We start from the raw sequence: 7,979 nt of genomic DNA, 5'->3' as shown, positions 1-7,979 counted from the left end.
GTTGATGGTACGACAATATCTTTTTTCACCATTGCTGGTTCATTATTCTCTACTGCTTTTGTAGCTTGGTTGTTCTCATTAGTGGGTTGAAAAGTAGGTTGTTGTGATTCTTCTTCAACTAGATTGTCCTCTTAGATTGAAACGGGTTCCATTTTTCTTTTTGGTACTCCAACAGGAATATGAACATCCTTCCTGGATCGTAAATTAATCACTTTGCAATGCTCTTTTCCTTCTCTTATTGGATTTTTTGTATTGCTGGGTAAACTGCCCTAAGGTCTGTTACTCAATGTTGTAGCAAGCTATCCAATTTGATTTTCTAGATTCCTTAAAGATCTTGGCTTTGGACAATTGCTTCATTTTTCACAATATACTTCTTAATTAGAGTTTTAAGAGAACTAAATTGATCATTACCAATGTTTCTTTGTCCAAGATTTTACTGATGAAATCTAGGTAGTTAAGCATCTTTGTTCTGTCCACTAGATGTTGCAGCAGGCTAGTTCTAGTTGCTACATGAAAAGTTTGGGCGTTACCTCTATCCAAAATTATAGGTGTTTGAATACGGATTGCTCTAATTTTATCTATTAAAGTTGACCACATAATTTACTTAAGCTGGATTCCTAGGACAATTATCAAATGCTTGTCCCTCTCCACAATAAACACAAAAGACCTCAACAACTTGATTGACAATTATTGGAGCAGTAGTCATAGCATTCACCATATTTGTTAATGAAGTTACTTGGGCTGACATTGCTGTAAGTGCATCTATGTTATGGACTATGTTGTTCCTCTTACTGTAGCTTGTCTGATTGATGGCCACTGATAATTGTTGTTAGCAATTCTCTCTAAAATTTCATAGGCTTCATTGTAAGATTTAAACAATAAAGCCTCATTTGCTGAAGCATCAACCATCAATCTAGTGCTTGGGTTCAATCCATTGTAAAAAATTTCCATTTGGATGCAACCAGGAATACCATGACGAGGACATCTCCTGAGTAATTCCTTAAATCTTTCCCAAGCATCATACAAGCTTTCATCTTCTAGTTAATAGAAGGATGTGATCTCGTTCCTCAATTTTGCATTCTTGGTTGACGAAAAATACTTCATTAAAAATTTATAAGCCAAATCATTCCATGTTGTGATGGAATCTGGTGGTAACGAATTCAACCATACCCTTACTTGATCTCTCAAAGAAAATGGGAAAAGTGTGAGTCTCAATGCTTCCTGTAATGCTCCAGTAATTTTAAAAGTATCACTCACCTCTAAAAATAGTTTAAGGTGGAGATGAGGATCTTCTTACGGTAATCCGTTGAATTGCCCCAATGTTTAACGGTGATTCGATTTCGCGCAGAAAGTAAACAATGGCTATATTTCAGCTCCAACTATAAATAAGCTCAATCAAATTCAAACAATAGTTTATCACAACGTTATCATTGAGCTTATAATCAAGAATACAATCTTCATTGAGTCTTAAATACATTCTTGTTTCATTTGTTCTCACATTTGGGTATTGATTTGTAACCATATACTTTGAGAGCAAAATAAATTTGTAATATTTGTTTGAGTGATTGTAAGTGTTGGGATATACTTGGGTTAAGAGATTGGGGATAGTCTCTTAGTGTAAAGGTTGATTGACACCTTAGAAGTCAATTGTAAGTGTTCTTGAAGCCTTGACTAGTGGAATCCTCAAGCCCGGTGTGCTTGGAGGCATGGATGTAGGCGAGGTTGGCCGAACCACGTAAAAATCTCCGTATTTAAATCTCTCTTCCCTTATCTTTTTATATTTTGATTGATTTATTTATTATTGCTTTAAATTCGTTTAAGATTTGCATTTAGATTCGATTTAGTATTGCATAATTTTTAGAAACTCAATTCACCCCCCTTTTGGGTTTGCTTAGATATTATTTCATTTGGTATCAGAGTCTTGTTCTCTTGTTAGGACTTAACCGTCTAGAGTAAAAGATCCATGGCAACTCAAAATGACTCAACCTTTAGGGAAGGACAATCCACAACTAAGCCACCGTTCTTTGACGGTAATGATTACCCATATTCAGAAAATAGGATAATTATTTATTGCAAGCCTTAGATTATGAAATTTGGGAAGTTGTTTGTGATGGTCTATTTATGCATATGACTAAAAATGAAGAATGAGATTATATTCCTAAACCGTCAAGTCAATAGAGTAAGTTAGAAAAGAAAAAAATGTCTTTAAACTCCAAGGCAATGAATGTTCTATTTTGTGCTCTAGATAATAAAGAATTTGATAGAGTATCTAGCTGTGAGAGTGCTCAAGAAATATGGAATAAACTTGAGGTTGTCTATGAAAGGACAAATCAAGTTAAAGAGTATAAAATCAGTAGATACACTCGTCAATACAAATTACTCCAAATGAAACAAAATGAAAGTGTGTATTCTATGTATACACGATTTACGGACATAGTGAACACCCTAAGAGTCCTAAGAAAGACTTTCTCAAATAGTGAGAAAGTAAAGAAAATCATTAGGTCACTTCCAAAGGAATGGAGACCTAAGAGAACTGCCATTAAAGAAGCCAAAAATTTAAATACTTTACCTATTGATGATTTAATTGGTTCTCTTATTTCATATGAAGAAGACTTGGTAGCAAAAAAAGGGCATGAAGAGAAGAAGAAAAGCATTGCTCTCAAAGCTTCAAAACATGAGAGTGATGAGGAAAGCGAGTTGGATGATAAAGAGATGGCTATGATGACTAGAAGATTTAGAAATTTTTACAAGAAAACTAGTGAGCGAAGAAAGTTCAGAAATTTCAAGAATCAAAAGGTGAAGAATGAGCCAATCACTTGGTATGAATGCAAAACGCCTGGACACATACGGCCTGAATGTCCTCTTCTCAATAAATTCAAGAAGAAACCACATGGGATGATAGCGATGAGGAAACAAGTGATGATGAAGAGCATCAAGAGATGACAAATTTAGCTCTCATGGCAATCGGGGAAGAATCATTGGATGAACTTCATGAGGTAAGTGATCTTCCTACATATGATGAATTACATGATGCTTTTAAAGAATTTCATGATGAGTGGATGAAAATTGGTAAAAAGAATGCATGTCTTAAAAAGAAAATGTTAGAACTTACAAATGAAAAGGATGCCCTGGAAAAATGCAATAATTCATTTAATGAGAAGATAAAAGAATAAGAATTATAGAATAAAATGTTGCATGATAAGATAACATATTTTAAAGGTAAACAAAGTACTTCATATGAGCATGAAGAATCACATGTTGACGAATTGGTAAAAGAAAATGAAGTGTTTAAGAAGAAGAATAATGAGCTAAAAGAAATTGTGCTAAAATTCACAAATGGGTAAAAGATGTTGGATAGCTTGCTTAATTCACAAAAATGTATGTTTGACAAAAGAGGCATTTGCTATAAGCCAAATTTGAAACAAAAGTATTATAAGAATTATTTTATGAAGAGTACTTCCTTTAATAAGCAAGTTGTATGTCATTATTGCAATCAAAATGGTCACATAAAAAATAGATGTCCAGTGAAAAGGAATGCATATTATGGCATGAAATGTGTTTGGGTTCCAAAAGGAACCATTACTAACACTCAAGGACCCAACAAGTGTTACCAAAAACTTAGAAACTTTTTCTGCAGGGATCAAAGAAAAAGAAAAATAAATGGTACTTGGACAGTGGATGTTCAAGATACATGTCAGGTAATTACTCTTAGTTTTCAAGTTTTACCAAGATCGAAAATGATGGAAATGTGTCCTTTGGAGATAACTCAAAAGGAAAAATTATTGGTATCAGAAATGTCAGTAATGTATCCTCTACTCTTATTGAAAATGTGTGTTTGGTTGAAACCTTGAAACACAATTTGCTTAGCATTAGTCAATTGTGTGATAAGGGTTATAAAGTTGTTTTTAATAAGAATATATGTGTTATTGAAAATGTATGTGATGGCAAGATATTGTTTGTAGGGAATAGATGTGTTAACGTTTATACCATTGATATAGATTGTGCATCTACACATGATAAATGTTTTTCCGCTCTGCATGATGATGATTGGTTATGGCATAGAAGACTAGGACATGCAAGCATTGAATTAATCTCAAGGATTCTAAAAATGATTTAGTTAAAGGTCTTCCAAAAATCAGATTTCAAAAAGATAGAATTTGTAAAGCATGCCAATTTGGTAAACAAATCAAAACTTCTTTTAAAAGCAAAAATCATGTTTCTACTTCAAAACCTCTTCAATTACTTCACATAGACCTATTTGAACCTTCAAGATATGCTAGCTTGAGTGGGAAGTATTATGCTTTTGTAATTGTTGATGATTTTTCTAGATTCACATGAGTATTATTCTTAACTAATAAGGATGATACTTTTGATACTTTTAAAGTGTTTTGTAAGAAAGTTCAAAATAAAAAAGGATATGGTATCGTATGCATTAGGAGTGATCATGGAGGACAGTTTGAGAACAATACATTTGAAACTTTTTGCAATAATTTAGGTATTGTACTTCAATTTTCATCACCTAGAACTCTACAACAAAATGGGGTTGTTGAGAGAAAGAATAGGTCGATTCAAGAAATAGCTAGGACCATGTTGAATGAAAATTCTTTGCCTAAGTATTTTTGGGCCGAAGCCGTCAACACCGCTTCTTATGTTTTAAATCAGGTGTTGACTAGACCTCATCTCAATAAAACTACCTATGAGATTTGGAAAGATAGAAAACTCAACATTGGTTATTTCAAAGTTTTTGAATGCAAATGTTTTATTTTGAACACAAAAAATAATCTTGGCAAATTTGATTCAAAATCCAATGTTGGCATCTTTCTTGGGTATTCAAACTCAAGCAAAGCTTATAGAGTTTATAACAAAAGAACTCTAGTTGTGGAAGAATCTATGCATGTTACGTTTGATGAATTTAACCCCTCCTATGTGGAGAAAGTTGTTGTTGATAATGATGCAGATGAAGAACTACAAGAAGATAATCAAAAGGATGCACCACATGGAAATCAAGAGGAACAACATGAAGAAATGAATGCATAACAAAATGAAGGTATTTCTCAATCACTCCCCAAGGAGTGGAGATATGTTTCCTCTCATCCTAAAGATTTAATTTTAGGTGATCCTTCAAGAGTTGTTACCATTAGATCATCATTTAGAAATACTTGTAAGCATGCTACATTTATTTCTCAAATTGAACCAAAATCCTTTGCAGATGCAGAAAATAATAAATCTTAGATTATGGCAATGCAAGAGGAATTGAATCAATTTGAGAGAAACAATGTGTGGGAATTAGTTCCTAAACCAGAACATCAATCCATTATAGGTACTAAATGGGTCTTTATAAATAAGATTAATGAATCCGGTGTAGTTGTAAGGAATAAAGCTAGATTAATGGCTCAATGGTATAACCAGGAAGAAGAAATTGATTTTCATGAAACATTTGCACATGTAGCTAGATTAGAATCTATTAGGATGTTGTTAGCATTTGCATGCCATAAAGATTTCATTTTATTTCAAATGGATGTCAAAAATATTTTCTTAAATGGTTATATTACGGAAGAAGTGTATGTAAGTAAAACAACCCCTTGGTTTTGAAAATGAAAAATTTTCAAATCATGTTTATAAATTGTCAAAAGTATTGTATGGATTAAAGCAAGCACCTAGAGCATGGTATGATAGACTTAGAAATTTCTTATTGGATAATGGTTTTTTGATGGGAAAGCGGATACTACTCTCTTTGTAAAACATAAGAACCAAGATATACTTATTGTACAAATTTATGTTGATGATATTATTTTTGGTTCTACTAATGAGTATTTGCACAAGAAGTTTTCATCTTGTATGAGTAAGGAATTTGAAATGAGTATGATGGGTGAGTTGAAGTACTTTATTGGGCTGCAAATAAAACAAAATGAGGAAGGAATTTTCATAAATCAAGCCAAGTATGTGAAAGATTTACTTAAGAGATTTGGCATTAATGACTCAAAGACCAAAAGTACTCCAATAAGCACAACAACCAAGCTTAACAAAGATGAAAAAGTCAAAGAAGTAGATATCAAAATGTATCGAGGTATGATCGGATCTTTACTTTATTTAATTGCAAGTAGACCCGATATCATGTTTAGTGTATATTTGTGTGCAAGATTTTAATCATGTCCTAAGGAATCGCATTTGCTTGCTGTAAAAAGAATTTTCCATTATTTGAGTGGAACCATAGATCTTGGCCTTTGGTATCCTAGAGGAACTCATATAGATTTAACATGTTATTCGAATGTGGATTTTGCCGGCACAAAGTTGATAGGAAAAGCACTAGTGGAACTTGCCATTTACTAGGTCATTCACTTGTTTCATGGTTTAGTAAGAAACAAAATTCGGTTGCACTTTCAACCACCGAGGCTGGATATATAGCAACCACCGAGGCTGGATATATAGCCGCTGGGAGTTGTTGTGTACAAGCCCTATGGATGAAGCAAACACTTAGAGATTATGGGATTAATCTTGAACAAATTCCTATTAAGTGTGATAATACCAGTACTATAAATTTTTCAAAGAATCCCATTCAACACTCTAGAACCAAGCATATAGAGATTAGACATCATTTTTTGAGAGATCATGTTCAAAAGGGTGATATTGCATTAGATACTACTGGCTCACTCTGAACGAGATTCCGATCCCCTTTCTCGTGAGCAAAGCCTTCGATTCCTTGGGTCGAGCCTACTGAATTTCCTGGGGACCGCGAGAGAAGGTCTTAGTCTGAATCTGGATCTCTATCTCTAGTGGTAAGAGATGCCGGGGCAAGCCGCAGTTTCTGATGCTGGGCCCCCCTTTCATCCAGATGATCCTACGAGTCCTTTCTTTCCCACCAGTGGCCACCAGCGGATAAGACTGAAAAACCACTAACCAAAACGGATGAATTGCTTGCGGGCTTGCTAACGTAATGACTGCTCCCTATGTACCCACTCATTCTTCCTGGCAATGCAAGGGAAGGGAGTCGGGGCAGCATGGATCCGAGACTATTGAAGTGAAGTTTGGAATCATTGCGGTTTTCTATCTTCAGATTACCAAATTGTAAAATCACCAAGGCCTTTCAGCGATTTGACGCGCCCCCCTAAGCGATCCTGGCTTTCGTGCTTTGGTGGGTCTCCGAGATCCTTTCGACGACCTATGTTGTGTTGAAGGGATATCTATATGATCCGATCGATTGTGTAAAGCCCGCGGTAGCAATTGATTGTTTGAATACATGTGAGTTCATGAATCATGCATTAAACTGGTCCTTAAAACATTTTGGATCAATTAAATGATCTTAAAATGTATTATTTATTGGCCAAATATTAAAAAAAATGTGTAAAATCATAAATGAAATAAACAGATAATTGTTTCTCAATAAACGGTGTACTGTTTAATTCCAGAAACTAGGATATGATGTCTGCCACTTACTCCTTTACCGTTTACTGCAAAAGGTAAACCGTTTTAAAACATAAAGCCCATTAAAAGTTACTCCTTTACCGTTAACGCCTACCCTTTAATCGCTCTCGATTATGTTCTCTCTGGAATTTACTCCCTCACCGTTTACAGAAAATCCCTCACCGTTTACAGAAAACAGCTCACCGTTTTCGTGCGATATAAAATTGTTCCAAGGGTTTCTTCTTCCTCTTCATTTACCCTTTCACTGTTATCGCCATTGACGCGCAACTGAAGCTTTCTCTTCCTTCAATCCTCCATTTATCTCCATTTTCTTGCCTAATCACGCCTATAGAACCATTTCTAATCATCATTAGAACATTTTTACCGGTTCAAAAACTCAAATCGAGCCCCAAATTAAAAAATCCCAAATCCAAACCCCAAGGGCAGCCGAACGGGTTTCATCATTTTTTATCGAATTTTTGCCCTTTCTCGACTAAATTGAGCCTTAAACTCACTTCCTCTACTCTCTCTTAACCCTATAATTGATTCATTTTCCTTCATTCACATCTTCCTCAATT

General features: G+C 34.5%; 1 non-coding gene across 1 annotated transcript; it reads left to right on the top strand.

Annotated features, from left to right (window-relative positions):
• Positions 1-967: 967 nt before the first annotated feature.
• LOC112495889 (small nucleolar RNA R71) lies at positions 968-1,074 on the top strand. The gene has a single exon (XR_003062282.1). It is a non-coding gene; the product is annotated as a small nucleolar RNA R71 (small nucleolar RNA).
• Positions 1,075-7,979: the final 6,905 nt, after the last annotated feature.

This window comes from Citrus sinensis, chromosome 4, assembly GCF_022201045.2.
Source record: "Citrus sinensis cultivar Valencia sweet orange chromosome 4, DVS_A1.0, whole genome shotgun sequence".
NCBI lineage: Eukaryota > Viridiplantae > Streptophyta > Magnoliopsida > Sapindales > Rutaceae > Citrus > Citrus sinensis.
This window is presented reverse-complemented; position numbering and strand designations above follow the sequence as displayed.